We start from the raw sequence: 16,708 nt of genomic DNA, 5'->3' as shown, positions 1-16,708 counted from the left end.
ATTCCTTGCGTCAGCCTGTATCAATCCATTTTCATACTGCTATGAAGAAATACCTGAGATTGTATACTTTATAAAGAAAAAGTGGTTTAATGGACTCACATGGCTTTCCACATGGCGGATGAAGCCTCACAATCATGGCGGAAGGCAAGGAGGAGCAAAGGCATGTCTTACATGGCAGCAGGCAAGAGGGCATGTGCAGGGGAACTGCCCTTTATAAAACCACCAGATCTTGTGAGACTTATTCACTACCATGAGAACAGCATGGGAAAACCAGCCCCCACGATTCAATTTCCTCCCACTGGGTCCCTCCCACTACACATGGGATGATGGAAGCTACAGTTCAAGATGAGATTTGGGTGGGGGCACAGCCAAACCATATCACAGACTAATGTATCTCCTTGTCCTTCCTGGACTATACACTGTCTGACATCCAGGAGTCTTTGCATTTGCTGTTTCCTTTGTCTGCAAGGCTTTACTCTCCTTCTCCAGATGGAAAATTGTTCCCCACTCTTGGCATCTGACTTACAGCTCAGTAAAGGCTTATCTGATGCCTCAGGGGGAATCTGGGTCCTCTGCATCAGAGAACTGATGATTTATCATTTTATAATTGTTTATTTACATGCTTGAGAGTCTGGACCTTATTTTTGTGATGTTTTGTACAGAGATGGATACCAGTTAGGAACTGAGTAAATTTAAGTTATATTTACTCACCCAGTGTCTCATTGCTCCTTCAGCTCTCATGGAAACCTCAATTTTCTTTTCACGAATCATCTCTCCCTCACTCTCAGTCTCAGTTTGGGTGGGACTGGTCCTACCTTTGTTCTCAAGACGTGGGAATCTAACCCAGGCCTGGCCAATCAAAGGACTGAAACTCCCTGGCTACAACCATTGGTTCACAGATCAGCACATGACCCAAAGTGGGGCCAATGAAAGGCTGACTTGATATTTTGCTAGAATGGTGGGAAAAGAAGCATTCCCTTTCTTTGGGGGAGCACTAAGCTTATGGGATGTAAGCTTAAAGCTGCTAGGGTTTCTATCTTAGCCACCAGGTAGAGAAAACCTGATTGAAAATGAAGTCAACTTTGTGGAAAGGAGAGCCAAGTGATAAGACACTGAGAAATTCTACATGATGTTGTGCCCCTGGATCCAACTGTGCCTGAAGCTAGAACTACAGATGGTCTTTTGTGAACCAGAACATATTCATTTTCTAGTTAAGTCAGTGTGAGTTGTGTTGGGTTTTGGTCATTGGCCATAATGCAGTATATAATTCATCACCTGAGGATCAGTATAAGTGGGTTCTCAGCAGAACAAGATGTTAAACAAAAGATAGACAGGCAAACAGGCACACAGATGATCTCTGAGGATGAGGCACTTCTTTCTACCTCTTTTCAGAGCAGAGCCACCCACCCCTCCTCACTGGATGCTTTGCTTGTGTCTGGCACAGCCAGGGCGGGGAGCCAGTACCAGGCAGGCTGCAAATATTACAAAACGTCTGGGGAAAACGGCATTGTTTCCGATTTATGTTTTTGCTTCCCCTCTTGTCTCCTGCATTTTTGCTTTTATTTAAGGCTGTGTTCGATGTTGTAATTACTTTTTTAATCGGTAGCGTCTGTGTCTGGGGCGTGTGATTTCCTGCCGATGCTGGGCCTGACGCTGTAAACAAATGCTGGCGCTGGTGGGAGGCTCCTGCTGAAATACTGCCCCTAAATAAATAAAAAGGCGAATTAGATATTGGAAAATAACTTTAAATTGCATTTGAATTCTTGGGGAATTACATCTTACATCTGTGTTAGGGACAAATGAGTTTGCCGTAAATAAGGCATCTAGAGCAATTGCCCAGGGAGGACAGCGGTGTTGGACAGTGTCTTGGTGGGAGAGAGAACAGGAATAGATCTTTCAAAGGGAAGTGAGGGGTGAAACAGAGGGGACTTCTTAAGGGATGGTCATGGGAATGAGGTGAGGTGTGGAGAGGTGTAAATCTTAAGCCTTGGATATATCTGCTGGATCTGCCAAAGAGATTAGGACTCTTGAAAGGAAAGTCGTTAGGTTAATTAACTATGTTACTCCCTGCAGATGGAAGGAGGAGCTGGTGTTATTATGTACCTAGTACCTACTGGGTGCCTGACAAACATGGAGGTCATATAGTCACCGGCTTTGGTGACAGGGACCTGGGTACAAATACTGGTATTGTCATTACCACTGCTGACCAGCAGGCAGACAGGTGATGACAAGGAACTTCAGTCTCCTGACCTTGTTACTGAAGAAGCTCATGGCAGGGAGGTTCATATGTTTACCAGCAGGGGTATTGGCATCAGCCTGACTTGGGTTGAAGCCCCTGTTCTTCTGGTTCCTAGTATGTACCTTTGGGCAAGTCATTTACCTCTCTGACCTCAGTTTCTTCATCTGTGAAATGGGGACCATAACAAAAGTGACTTGACTCTGAGAGTTGCTGTGAGAATTAAATATAATAATGAATGATATTTGCCCAGCACAACTAAATGCATGGAATGGTAATTAATACTATTCAATCTTGTTATTTGCACAAGGGTCTTGTGTAATAGGATGTTAAAATTGAAGTTTCACTTAGGCATGAAGATAAGATAGAAGGCAAATTTTGAGTGAGGTGCCAAATCCCTGTATGCGGCTTTTTTTTTTTTTTTTTTTTGAGATGGAGTCTTTTTCTGTCACCCAGGCTGTAGTGCAGTGGCATGATCTCAGCTCACTGAAGCCTCCATCCCCTGCTCAAGCAATTCTCGTGCCTCAGCCTCCTGAGTAGCTGGGATTACAGGCGCCCATCCCCACACCTGGCTAATTTTTGTATTTTTAGTAGAGATGAGGTTTCACCACGTTGACCAGGCTGGTCTTGAACTCCTGACTTCAAGTGATCTGTCCTCCTCAGCCTCTCAAAGTGCCGAGATTACAGACATGAGCCACTGCACCTGGCTATGCAGATTTTCAAATGAAATAGTTGGACTTATGTTCCACAGTTCTCAACACCCTTTTGCTTGCTTCAGAAATACGAAAGAATTGAGAATGAAGAGGATAATAATTTGTAAAGAAGATATTTGTACAGAAAGCACTCTTGCAAGCCTTAACTTCTCCCTACTTTAAGGAATAAAGGGTACTTGCTCTCTTTATCTCAAATCTAGGGATGGGTGTGCAGAAGACATGCTATATATTAGTCAGGATAGGGCAGGCTTTGCTGCAGTAACAAATAAACTCAGAAATCTCAGTAGCTTAATCCAATAACAATTTATTTCAAGCTCAAGTTGAAGTCTGGTGCAGTTCAGGTTGTCTTCCTCCTCTTACAGTGGCGCTGTCTGGAGCTCATTGCCTTTAAGGGAGAAGAGATGGAGGATGGAAATAGCTGGCTCTTAAGCACCTGTGTCCAGAAGAGATACACGGCCCTGCCATTGACTTCACTGGCCAGAACTTGTTTCATGGCCTCTATCCAAATGCAGCAGAGACTGAGATACAGAATAGCACATAGGTATTCGGTGAGCACTATCAACTCTTAGAGGCTTTTCTCCCAGATGAGCTTGAAACGTGTTTCCTGCGCATGCAGTTGGGAGACATGGAACACCGGTGCTTGAGTCACTTCCCTCCTTGCAAAGGGAAAAGCAGCCAGTGGTACCAGGAAAACTCTGTTGGCTTCAGTTTGCACCTGTAGAGACTGTCAAGGCAAGGCATGTATGGCTGTTTCCCATAGACTAGCTAGGGGAGGGGAGCTGACGTGGGGTCATTGTGGGACCCATCCAATAGGGCCTTCTGGAATGTGGAGGCGAATGCATAGGGCCAAGGAAAGACCACTTGTAATAGAGATGCACCCAGATTTCAGATGGAACTGTTTCTAGCAGGAAACTCCAAAATGCTGACAGTTCCTCCATGCGAGGATCAGTATGCATCATCTGCCAGGTCTAGGGAGACAAAGCCAGAGTGCACAGCATGAGTTCATGTCAGTGCAATTCCTATCACTTTGCCCTCTTTTCTCCCCATGTACCAGCCCCAGAAGGGAGAGGTCTTAGTTTCCCAATCGCAGCAGACAGATTGAAGGAAGAGAGAAGCCAGTCACACCCACCTTCCCATGCTAGCTGCCAGTCAAACACAGAGTGGATCTGGGGAAACTGCAAGATTGATGGCTAAGTTGAGTTCAGCGTTGCGTTCATACTTTGGTCTAGACACACTATTTATTGAATTGAGACTCTATTTTAATCTTTCAATAAGTCTTTACTGCGTACCACTCCTCTAGATGCTGGGTTACATTGTCAAACGAAACACAGATGTCTGCTCTTGTGGGGCTGACATTTCTAGTGCTGGTGTCATTGGGCAGTCAAGGGCAAAGAGTCTCGGGGGTCTGGGGGAAGTTTCCAACCAAGGCAGGAGAAGATACGTCTTACTGAGTGAAGTTTAAAGGCATGATGAACACAGGAATTAAGCTTCAGTTACATCTTGAGCCATTCTCATTAAAAACAAATTTTTAAAAATTTACTTCAAGTTCTGGGCTACATGTGCAGGACGTGCAGGTTTGTTACACAGGTATACATGTGCCATGGTGGTTTGTTGCACCCATCAACCTGCCATCTCGGTTTTAAGCCCTGCATGCTTTAGGTATTTGTTGTAATGCATCCCTCCCCTCAAGCCCCACCCTCGACAGGCCCTGGTGTGTATTGTTCCCTGTCCTGTGTCCATGTGTTTGCATTGTTCAACTCCCACTTATGAGTGAGAACATGTAGTGTTTGCGATGATGGCTTCCAGCTTCATCCATATCTCTGCAAACGACATGATCTCATTCCTTTTATGGCTGGGTGGTATTCCATGAACCGTTCTTATTTTATGTACTAATTGCACTTGTCAGGAAGGCCTTAGTCTCCAAACTTTGTAGACAAAAGAACTGAAATTACCTGAGGCCACACAGCTAGGAAGTGGCAGAGCCAGGATTGCACATTCAGGCCTGTCTGGCTCTGACACCCTTTGTCTTTCCGTGGTATAACTAACTGCCCGCTGGAGCCTTCTTCCCTTTCATGGGAGTCTCATTCACCGTTCCAGAAAAGCTGTTTGGGTATTCCAGGACACTCACCCTGTCATCCTGCAGCTCCTTGAAGATGGGCACAGAGGAAGCAAAGACAAACTCCCGGATGGGCTGAGACGGCTGCTGCCTTGGAAGCTCTGAGATCAGGACTATCTGCAGGACAGTTCTCTGGGTAGTCTTAGGTGGACCCAGTTCTCCATGCTTTCTTGCTTGTAGTTTTCAAGAGTAACTGCAGAATATGCTGGAAATGCAACATCTGGGGGAAGGAGAAACTGCCTAGGCTCTGTGTCAGTCCCTCCAGAACAAAACTTCCTACCATTACAGGAAAGGGATCCAGATCCACACCCCAAGAGGGGGTTCTGGGATCTCAAGCAGGAAAGAATTCAGGGCGATTCCGTAAAGTGAAAACAAGTTTATTAGGAACATAAAGGAATAAAGAATGGCCATTCCATAGACAGAGCAGCCCGAGGGCTGCTGGGTGCCCATTTTTGTGGTTATTTCTTGACGATATGCTAAACGGGGTGGATTATTCATGCCTCCCCTTTTTGGACCATCCAGAAGGCCCTATTGGATGTGGGACCCAATGGGATTTGTAAACTGTCATGGTGCTGGAGGGAGTGCAGCAGTGAGGACACCCAGAGGTCGTGCTTATTACCATCTTAGTTTTGGTGGGATTTGACTAACTTCTTGTCTGCAACCTCTTATCAGCAAAGTCTTTATGACCTGTATTTTGTCCCGACCTCCTATCTCTGTGACTTAGAATGCCTTAACTATCTGGGAATGCAGTCCAGTAGGTCTCAGCCTCCTTCTACCTAGCCCCTATTCAGGATGGAGTTTCTCTGGGTCACAAGCCTCTGACACTACCATGCTTTAGCCCAGTAAGTCCTGGGACAACTGGGGTACAAAACCCAGGGCAGGCTGCTTGTCAGAGTCCCTCAGCTGTGGTGCCAGTGGGCAAGTGCAGACAAGACTCCATACTTCCTGGGCAGCTTTCCTGAGCCCTTTGGGAGTGGTTTTAGGCTTCTGCTGCCTCTGTAAGTAATAAACCTGCTTCTTGTAACTTGTGGGGAAGGGTTCCACTCACTGGGTTCATGCAAGAGATAGAAGCTGGCACAGCCTGAGGTGCAGTGGGCAAAGTGTTTAGAGTCCTTCCCTGGGACTGATACCTGTGAACAGTGAATCTGCTTTGCACCATTCCCCACCATAGACTCCAGCAGGACTTGAGGACAAAAGACCCAGTGAATCCACTGTCCTCATGATGATGAACATAGACAGGCATCCGGGTAACTTGCCCTGTGAGATCCTGCTTCCTTCTACCCCAGGTGAGACCAGAGGTGCCCATCGCTGGCAGGGGAAGGTCATGAAGGCTGCAGAACAGCTGCTGTGAGCACAGGAGAATGGAAACTCCCATTTGTGGATCCGGAGTCACAAACTCCCATTGTTCACTAATGTTTTGTCTTTATTATTTTCACCACTTCTTGGCACCCCCTATATTTTTATTTATTTAGTCTTTGTATCAGTCAGGATAGGCTGGGTTATGCTGCAGTAACAAATGGTCCCCAGATCTCAGTGCCTCACAAAGAAAAGTTAGTTTCTTTCCTATGCTATGTGGTCATTGTGGGTTGGTTGTGGCTTTCCTGCATGTCGTCTTCACTCCAGGGCCCAGGCTGAAGGAATGTTGTCATTCCTAGAAGGAATGTAGCCTCTAGCTGGGATGTTGTCAGAAGAGTGAAGACAGAATATGGTACACTATGTGCCTGTTCTTAAAACATCTGCTCACACTTCACTGGCTACATTGGTTGGAGCGAGTCATGTGGCCATGCCTGATGTCAATGGGGCAGAAATGTATACTCCTCTCCCAGGGAAGAGCAGCAGTGTTTTCCAATAATGACAGTGTCTGCTGTTAGGTTTTTAAAAATATATTTTATTTATTTTACTTTAAGTTCTGGGATGCATGTGCAGAACGCGCAGGCCTGTTACATAGGTATACACATGCCATGGTGGTTTGCTGCACCTATCAACCTGTCATCTAGGTTTTAAGCCCCTCATGCATTAGGTATTTGTCCTAATGCTCTCCCTCTCCTTGCTCCCCATCCCCTGACAGGTCCTGGTGTGTGATGTTCCCCTCCCTGTGTCCATGTGTCCTCATTGTTCAACTCCCAGTTATGAGTGAGAACATGCAGTGTTTCATTTTCTGTTTTTGTGTTAGTTTGCTGAGGATGATAGTTTCTAGCTTCACCCATGTCCCTGCAAAGGACATGAATTCATCCTTTTTTGTGGCTGCATAGTATTCCATGGTGTATATGTGCCACATTTTCTTTATCCAGTCTGTCATTGACGGGCATTTGGGTTGGTTCCAAGTCTTTGCTATTGTAAATAATGCTGCAATAAACATACATGTGCATGTGTCTTTATAGTAGAATGATTTATAATCTTCTTGGTAGGTTTTGAAGGGAAGATGAGGATTAAAGAAAGATGCAGAGAGAGAGAGAAAAAAGGGAGGGAGGGAGGGAGAGAGAGAGAGAGCGAGCGAGCAAGCAAGCATTTCAGCAAATGTAGGCATTTATATCTAGCATAAACCTGCAGAGGTGGGAGTCCAGCTTAATGTCAGTGCCCTGCTTACAGGCTGGGGCAATTATAGGCCTGTGTGGGAGGAGTCTGGAATGTGGGGGCGTGGCCTGCTGCCTGGGAAAATGTTGATAATGTGTTCCCAGGATGAGGTGGTTCTGGCCCTTGTTCCAGCAGAATGTCGTGTTCCTTGAACTTTCTCCCAGCAGAATATGATAAGAGGCAGTCTGTTTCTCATGGCCTGAATCCTCGTGGAATGTTTCACTTTGACCAAGGTCTGCGGAATGGTGGGTGGGCTTACAAAATGGTGCAGCTTGGACTAACATCTACCACCCTTCTTTTTTGATAAAAGAACTGTTTTATTTATTTTTTTAATAAAGAGATGGGGTCTTGCTGTGTTGCCCAGGCTGAACTCAAACTCCTGGGCTCAAGCCATCCTCTTTCCTCAGCCTCCCTAGAAGCTGAGACTACAGGAGTGTGCCACTGTGCCAGGCTAAGTGACTTTCTTTTTTACTTAAGTACATTTGAGTACATGGAAAGCCTGCATTCACTTGCCATGAACAGAAGATAAACATGAAAATAAATGAATAAGAGTATAAAACAAATGATTCACATATGACTTAATGTCATCTTGTGTCCTGATAGGGGTAGCCCATTGGGAAACAGTGGCTGAGAACGTCAGAGCAGAAAGGGCATAACAGTCAAAATCACAGGCTTATTTGAGTCAGGCAATGCTGGGTATGGATCCAGAGTCCTCCCTTTCCTGCCTCTGTGGCCTTGGATAAGTCACTTAATATCTCCAAGCTTCTCTCTCGTATATAAAATAGCGATGATAGAATTGACTTCCCAGATCTCCGTGATATGTAAAAGAGATGATGAATGTGCAATTCTTATATAATGTAATGTCATGTTATTAATAGCTCACATTCGGTGAGCTTTTCCACCTGCCAGTGAGTGCTCTAAGCACTTCACAGACGTTACATCATTTGATCCTCTGAACAACCCAAGGAGGTGGGTCCTATTTCTGGTCCTAATTTATGGAGGAGGAAGCTGAGGCAGAGAGAGGGGCAGTTAGGGGCAGAGCTGGAATTCTAAGCAGGCAGCCTCCACATTCCTAACCATACTGCCATCCCAACCCTCTCTGTCTCTGTAAATGGGAACTGTTGGGTCCACTCTGACCCTCTCATTTTTCTAATTTGGAAACTGAGGGCCTGTGAGGGGTGACACTCTGCCCAAAGTCCCAGAGTCCACTAGTGTCCTGGCACCCACTGCCTCTCCTTTGGGGTCAGATTAACCTTAAGAAGCTGGAGAGGAAGCCCGGGAAGGGTTTCCTGGCCAGTTGATAGAGTTACCTAGAAAAAGTTGTTATTGACTTTGTATGTACCGAGAAGCACATAGAGACAAAGACCTTGCAGAGTGCGCAGAGGAACCTTCCCGAGGCTGGGCTCAGCGGGTGCTTTGGCTGGGGAGACCACTTGCCAGATCATACAGCACTGGCAGGGTCCAGTCTGGTTGCGAGTGAGAGAGAGAGCCGCGCAGGCAGAAAACACAGGCTTCATGGCAGGGGTGTGGGGTGAATCAGCCTGTTGGAGGCACCGCTGAACTGCCACAGCTGGATGGGGGACTGGGAGGTAGAGCCTGGCAGCACTCTGCTCACAGCTTCACCATCATGATGAAATAGCTGCAGTCACTTTCCAGCATTGGGTCACTTCATTCAGGATTCAAATTCTTGGGAGAGAGAATCTTATTGGGTCATTTTAGGTCACATGTTTGTCTGTAAACCAATCCCTGTGTGCAAGGGGACGGAGCACTCTGATTGGCTGGTCCTGGGTCATGTTTACTCTTGGACCAGGGCTGGGATCAGCCCTCTCAGAAACTCATGGACCCAGACGTGGGAGGAACGTGGTCTCAAAGCTTTGTTAGAGCAGGACTGAGTCAGCTTGGCTGCAGGGTCATGAGCCCCAACAGGGCCTTGGTGTGAGTTAGAAAAAGCAGCCTGGGGCCAGGATCAGCTGTGCTGGCCCGGGCTTCGTAACCAGAGCCTGGGTAAATTGAGCCCCCGTTTGCCCTTCTGTAGGGTGCCTTGGTGAGGGAACGTGAAGGCCGATGCACAGTGACCCTGTCCCTGTTCAGACAGACTCCCCTGCCCTGATGCTGCTTCCATGGGTGGGCTCCCGATCCACCTTTGTTAACCTAACCATTCTCAGCTTTGCTCTGCTGACCTCTCCGTCTTCACCTGTCTCCGTTCTCTGATCCCCATTTTGTAAGTGTAAGGAATGTAAGCTATTTTCTCACATTTCATTTGCTCTTCATATAGTTACACAGTTATGCGTCGATCATCACCATCAATTTAAAAACATTTTCACTACCCCAATAACATATTCATCCCTTAGCCATCACCCCACACTCTCCCACACCCCACTCCCCCAGCCCTAGACAACCACTAATCTATGTTCTGCATCTGTAGATTTGCCTATCTTGGACATTTCATATGAATGGAATCCTATATGGTTCTTTGAGACTTGCTTCTCTTAATTAGAATAATGTTTTCAAGGTTCATTCATGTCATAGCATGTATTAGTGTTCTTTTCTCTCTTTCTTTCATCTTCCTTTCTTTCCCTCCCTCCCTTCCTTCCTTTTCTTTCTTTCTTTCTCTCTCTTTCTCTTTCTTTCTTTCCCTCCCTTCCTTCTCTTTCTTTCATTTCTTTTTTTCTTTCCTTCCTTCTCTCTCTCTCTCTCTCTCTCTTTCTTCTGAAACAGAGTCTTGCTCTGTTGCCCAGGTTGGAGTGCAGTGGCACCATCTTGATTCCCTGCCCCTCCCAGGTTCAAGCAATTCTCCTGTCTCAGCCTCCTGAGTAGTTGGGACTACAGACGCGTGCCACCACACCCATATTTTTAGTGGAGATGGGGTTTTACCATGTTGGCAAGGCTGGTCTCAAACTCTTGACTTCAGGTGATTTGTCCACCTCAGCCTCCCAAAGTGCTGGGATTATAGGCATGAGTCACTGCACCTGGCCCATATTCATTCTTGCTAATCATTTTGTACTCATTAGCCCTCCCCATTCCTCCCCACCACCACCTACCTCCCTGCACCTCCCACTACCCTTTGCAACCTCTGGTCATCATCTTTCCCAGGTTCTTTTTAAGAACCAGATCTCACATGAATAGAACGAGGACTCACTCAGGAGGGCACCAAGACATTCATGAGGGATCTGCCCCCATTTCCCAGCAGGCACCACCTTTAACATTGGCAATCACATTTCAACATGAGATTTGGAGGAGACACACATCCCAACCATGGCATGAAGTGAATGAATAAGGAGTGATATTTCCCATACACCTGAGTTGTGGGCTGACATTTCTGCCACATGGTACATTGCCGGAATCCTCCGTTGGGTGTGTGTTCCTTGTGACTTGAACAAGCCCGAGAACAAGCTTGAGACTTCTTCCTGGCCTCTGAAGAGCTGTCTGGAGTCAGGGACAGCAATTCTGCAGAACTCTGCATGAGGAAAAGTAGAAATGGCTGGGGGTAGAAATATTGTCCTATTAATCACAAGGAAAAGGGTCTCTTCTATGGAGCTGCCCTGTGATGGAAAGGGCTACCTTGAAAGGAAGTGAGTTTTCCGTTCCTGCAGGTATGCAAATGATATTATCAGAGGTGTGGAGAAGTAACTCCTACCTGTGGAGTTCGCCTGACTAAAATAACATGGAGGCCCCTTTCAAGCTTTATAGGCTATGAGTCTGCAGACAGAGCCCAGAGGGATGTTGGGTAATCAGAGATAGGGGGTTAGCTGAATGCATGGGGAGGGGAGGAGAATGAAGAGTAGGAAGAATAGGAGACAGTAAGGGAGGAGAGGAGGAGAAAGGGAATAAGGAGCCCAACTGAGAAGTTCCAATATTGATCAAACTTTTTTTTTGAGAGGGAGTTTCGCTCTTGTTACCCAGGCTGGAGTGCAATGGCGCGATCTCGGCTCACCGCAACCTCCGCCTCCTGGGTTCAGGCGATTCTCCTGCCTCAGCCTCCCGAGTAGCTGGGATTACAGGCACGCACCACCATGCCCAGCTAATTTTTTGTATTTTTAGTAGAGACGGGGTTTCACCATGTTGACCAGTATGGTCTCGATATCTTGACCTTGTGATCCACCCGCCTCGGCCTCCCAAAGTGCTGGGATTACAGGCTTGAGCCACCGCGCCCGGCCTCGATCAAACGTTTTACAAAGATAGGCTGGGCATGGTGGCTCACGCCTGTAATCCCAGCATTTAGGGAGGCCAAGGCGGGCAAATCACTTGGGGTCAGGAGTTTGAGACCAGCCTGGCCAAGATGGCAAAACCCAGTCTCTACTAAAAATACAACAATTAGGCAGGTGTGGTGGTGAGCCCCTGTAATCCCGGCTACTTGGGAGGCTGAGGCAGGAGGTTTGCTCGAGCTCCAGGGACAGAGGTTACAGTGAGTGGAGATCACAGCACTGCGCTCCAGCCTGGATAAGAGAGTGAGACTCCCATCTCAATAAAACAAAAAGTTTTTCAAAGATAATATTTCCAAGTGGGGCCACATGTCCACGACAGTCAGAATAGCCTAAGCCGAGCTTGTCCAACCTGCTGTCTGCAGACCGCATGCGACCCAGAATGACTTTGAATGCAGCCCAACACAAATTCGAAAACTTTCATGAAGCATTAGGACATTCATGCATGCCCCCCCCCACTTTTTTTAAAGCTCATCAGTAATCATTAGTGTTATTGTATTTTATGTGTGGCCCAAGACAGTTCTTCCACGGTGGCTCAGGGAGGCCAAAAGACTGGACAGCGCTGGGCTATGCTGCAGTCGCAAATTAACCCGAGATCTCAGTAAATGTATTTCTTACTCTTGCAGAGGCTGCGTGTCCCTGTGGCTATGATATCTGGCATCCAAAGAGGACTATGGAATGCAAAGGGGAGATGGAAAAAGGCCACCAGCACGTCACTGCCACAGCCCAGCAGTGACAGGGCACTTCACTGTCACAGCCCAACAGCAGCACTCACCAGCCAATTCCTAGAACAAATCACACGATTCAGCCATCTGCAACGGAAGCTGAGAAACTTCGAGAAGGCCGTGGACATTTTGAGAGCACCAATTTTCTGTAGTACAGACACAGACCCCCCAATAATACACGATTTTCGATGGTAAATAAGATAATTTTTGGTGAAAATAAATAAGAGTGTTAGATAAGATTGAGTTGCATAATGAGAAAATTCTTCCCAGATCAATGATCTCAAAAGCCTTGTAATTATGAGAAAGTCTCAAGTTGGTGATAATATGTCTTTAACACATCCCTAAAACCCTAACACTGCTAATTTTTATCAATAAGTAAAGCACTGGCCTCAGATTCAGAGCCTTCAAGAGAAAAGAGAATATCCTCCTAAACTTAGAAAACAGCGGCGTGTTCCCATCATATTCATTTTTATGATTACCTCCTATTTATGGAAAATGATACCAATTTTCCATGTAGGGTGGCAAAGTAAAGTTTCCTTTTAAATAAATTTATTTTTCTAAATTGGCTCTTTTTAAAGAAGACTATTAAGTTAATAGCAGTATAGGTGGTACCAGAACATGGCACAAGACGTTGATGACAGAGTGTGAAAGACTGAAGTTTATAAAACTCGATTCCAAGTCCAATTCAGCAGTTGCCTAGATTGGAGTTTTCTTGTTTATTTGTTTAGTATCTACTCGACAAAACAAAAGATTGTATATGTTTAAGATGCATGGCTGATGATTTGATAGACATATGCATTGTCTAATGATGACCACGATCGAATTAGTTAACAATCCATCATCACCCATGTTGTGCACCAGATCTCCAGAATTTGTTCATGTTATAACTGAATGTTTGTGCCCTGTGACCAACATTTCCCATGTGCCCGGTAACTACTCTTCTACTCTCTACTTCCATGAATTCAACTTTTTAATATTCCACATATAAATGAGATCGTACATTATTTGTCTTTCTGTGTCTAGTTTATTTCACTTTCCATAATTTCCTCTAAGTTCCTCCATGTTGTCGCAAAGGGCAGGATTTCCTTTCTTTTTATGGCTGAATCATATTCTCCATTCATTTACTTATGGACATTAGGTTGTTCCATATCTTGGCTACTTGAATAGAGCTGCAGTAAACATGAGGTGCAGATATTTCTTCGACATACTAATTTCACAGCCTTTAGATATATACCCAGAAGTTAGATGTCTGGATCATATAGTACTTGCTTCTTTGTTTTTTTGAGAAAATTCCATAGTATTTGCCCTACTGGCTATACTAATTTACATTTCCACCAACAGTGTACAAGCATTTCTTCTTCTCTGCACCCTGACCAGCACTTGCCAACGCTTATCTTTTTTTTTTTTTTTTTTATAATAGTCATCCTAACAGGTGTGAGGTGATGTATCACTGTAGTTTTGTTTGCATTTCTCTGATGGTTAGTGATGTTGAGCACCTTTTCATATATCTGTGGGCCATATAGAAGAAAGTCGGAGACATCACATCCCCTGATTTCAAACTATTACAAAGCTGTAGTAATCAAAGCAGTATGGTTCTAGCATAACAACAGACACATAGACCAATGAAACATATTGTATGTCTTCTTTGGAAATGATGAACTCCTGACCTCTGGTGATCCACCTGTCTCAGCCTCCCAAAGTGCAGGGATTACAGGCATGAGTCACTGCTCCTGGCCTGTTACTGAGCTTTTCTGAACCCACCTGCATCCTTTGCCACGTCCACATTGCTCTCACATGCCTGGGACTCCTGTACTGCTGTGCACTTGCTTGTGCATGGAGAGCTCTGGAAGCCCCCCCAGCTGTGTCAGCCTAGGCACTGCCTTCACCTTCACAGGTCTACCCACATCCCCTAACAGGGCTTTAGCCTGGGTGGGGAAGATCCAGGGCCCCTTTCTCAGGGACCCCTCAGCATCCCATTGTCTTTGATGCTCTTCAAATCCCTGGCACGGGGCAGGGCAGTGCTGGCTGGCTTCCATGCCTGGGTCTCATTGCTCCTTTCCATGCCCCTGTATGCTAGGTACCATTTGGGTTTCCTTTTTAATAGAGGGTGGAACTAAGGCCCAGAGAGGCAATGGGCATAGCAGAGCCAGGACTGAACCCAGGTGTGTCTGAGTCCTGTGCCAAAACTCTCTCATCAGCACCCAGTTACTTCTCAGGAAGCACAGCCAGGAATGTTACTGAAGTGAGAGGATCTGGGGACCCTGAGGGGGAATGTGGAGAGATCTGAGGCAAGAAAGAGCTGATCATAACCTGGAAAAGACACCCCAGGGGACCCTCTGCCTTCAAGGGTTCCAGGGTGAGTGTCCTCACTCTCTCCAGTGTGAACACAACACTCTTATATTAATTCCACAAATATTTGCCAAGACTCCTTATGTTCACTACTGCCAGGACTACAGCAGTGAACAAAAAGACTAGTGGAAAAGAAAGACTGCCCTTGTGGAACTAACTTTTTTTTTTTTTTTTAAGAGAAGATCTCAATCTGTTAGCCAGGCTGGGAATACAATGGTGAGATCATAGTTCACTGCAGCCTCGAACTCCCAGGCTCAAGCAATCCTCCCACCTCAACCTCCCAAGCAGCTTGGACTACAGGTACACATCACCATGCCTGGCTAATTTTTTGTTTTTAATTTTTGTAGAGATGGGGTCCTGCTGTATTGCCCAGGCTGGTCTCAAACTCCTGGGCTGAAGCAATCCTCCTGCCTCAGCCTCCCACAGCACTGGGATTACAGCTGTGAGCCACCATGCTTGGCCAGAACCAACGTTGCTATAGGTATAAACAGATTATATAGGTAAAACACATCCACCAAGAACTGAAGAGGTTAATTCTGGATTTGTATCAGTCAAGTGAAGGATATTGGATGAGTGTGTATGACAGGTGGTCAGGGAAAGCCTCCATGAAGAGTGACATTTGGGCTGAGACCAGCTGCATAAAGATCTGGGAACAGTGTCGCAAGGTAGATGGAACAGAAGATGCGTGGCACCAACAGGGCCACAGGCTTGGTGCATCTGAGGGACAGAAAGGAGCCAGGTATGGCCAGAGCAGAGCAAAGGAGCTGGGAGAGTTGTGTGAGGGGTTGGGAGCTAGGCAAGGGCGAGAGCATGAGGGTCTTATCATTTGCTGTACAGGCCGGATACAGACAGCACACTCAAGGGGTGGGGGAAATTGGTGAGAGTTTAATGAAAGAATGAAAGGACTCTTTGTTTTTTTGAGACAGGGTCTTACTCTGTTGCCCAGGCTGGAGTGCAGTGGTGTGATCACAGCTCACTGCAGCCTTGACCTCCTAGGCTCAGGTGATCCTCTTGCCTCTGCCTCCCTCTTTATGGAGGTGTGAATCAGGTTGAGAAATTTACAAGAGGTGACAAAGGACTTTGGGACCAGCAGCAGCGGGGTGCTTGTTACCACCTTCAGTCCTAAATGTGCCAGGAAGGCGCCGTTAGGGGAACTCAGCCTGAGCTGTGGCTGGAGGAGGCAGCCCGCAGCTCTCACCCAAGGGACCCAGCTGCTGTCACCCAAAGCCAAGGAGAGGAAGCTGGGGACCCTCTGATCTCCTGCCTCACCTCCTATTAGTCAAAGTCAGTCAGAAGCCAAAGGGCAGAGAGCAAAGGTTGATCAGCCTCTGCAGCTCAACCTCCAGACACAGGTCAGGTCTGAGCACTGGGCCAGGTGCAGAAGTCTGGAGAGGAAGCCTGAGGACAAATGGAAACTCCAGCACAGAGTGGGCAGTGTGTATTTTATTCCGAGGTCGGTGAGAAGCCGCGGCTGGGTCGAAGCTGGGGTGGGATCTGAACTGGGTTTTGTTGCCCTCTCAAGCTGCTGTCTGGAGGATGGGGAGGTGCATGGCTGTGGAGGCTGCTTGAGCTGTTCAGGTCGGTGGTGATGGCAGCTCGGGCCTGGAGGAAGCAGTGAGACTGGAGAAGAAAGCAGGGCCTTGTGTTGGTATCTGAGGTGAAACTGGCAGGTGGTGTGGATTGAGTGCCGGGGAGTCAGGTTACATGATAAAGAAGCATGAGGTACCGGGTGTGGTGGATCACCCCTGCAATCCCAGCACTTTCGGAGGCTGAGGCAGGTGGATCACCTAAGG

The 16,708-nt window shown here is 46.6% G+C and overlaps 1 long non-coding RNA gene across 3 annotated transcripts in view; it reads left to right on the top strand.

Annotated features, from left to right (window-relative positions):
- Window positions 1–13,568, top strand: part of LOC118146222 (uncharacterized) — an 86,833-nt gene extending 73,265 nt beyond the window's left edge. For all 3 annotated transcript variants that reach the window (XR_013524751.1, XR_013524752.1, XR_013524750.1), the window contains one exon: window positions 12,468–13,568. This is a non-coding gene — a long non-coding RNA (uncharacterized LOC118146222). The remainder of the gene's footprint in view (window positions 1–12,467) is intronic.
- The last annotated feature ends 3,140 nt before the right edge of the window (window positions 13,569–16,708 follow it).

The sequence above is a fragment of the Callithrix jacchus genome, chromosome 12 (genome assembly GCF_049354715.1).
Source record: "Callithrix jacchus isolate 240 chromosome 12, calJac240_pri, whole genome shotgun sequence".
Lineage (NCBI taxonomy): Eukaryota > Metazoa > Chordata > Mammalia > Primates > Cebidae > Callithrix > Callithrix jacchus.
The sequence above is the reverse complement of the archived record's forward strand: the minus strand, read 5'-3'. Positions and strand labels throughout refer to the sequence as shown.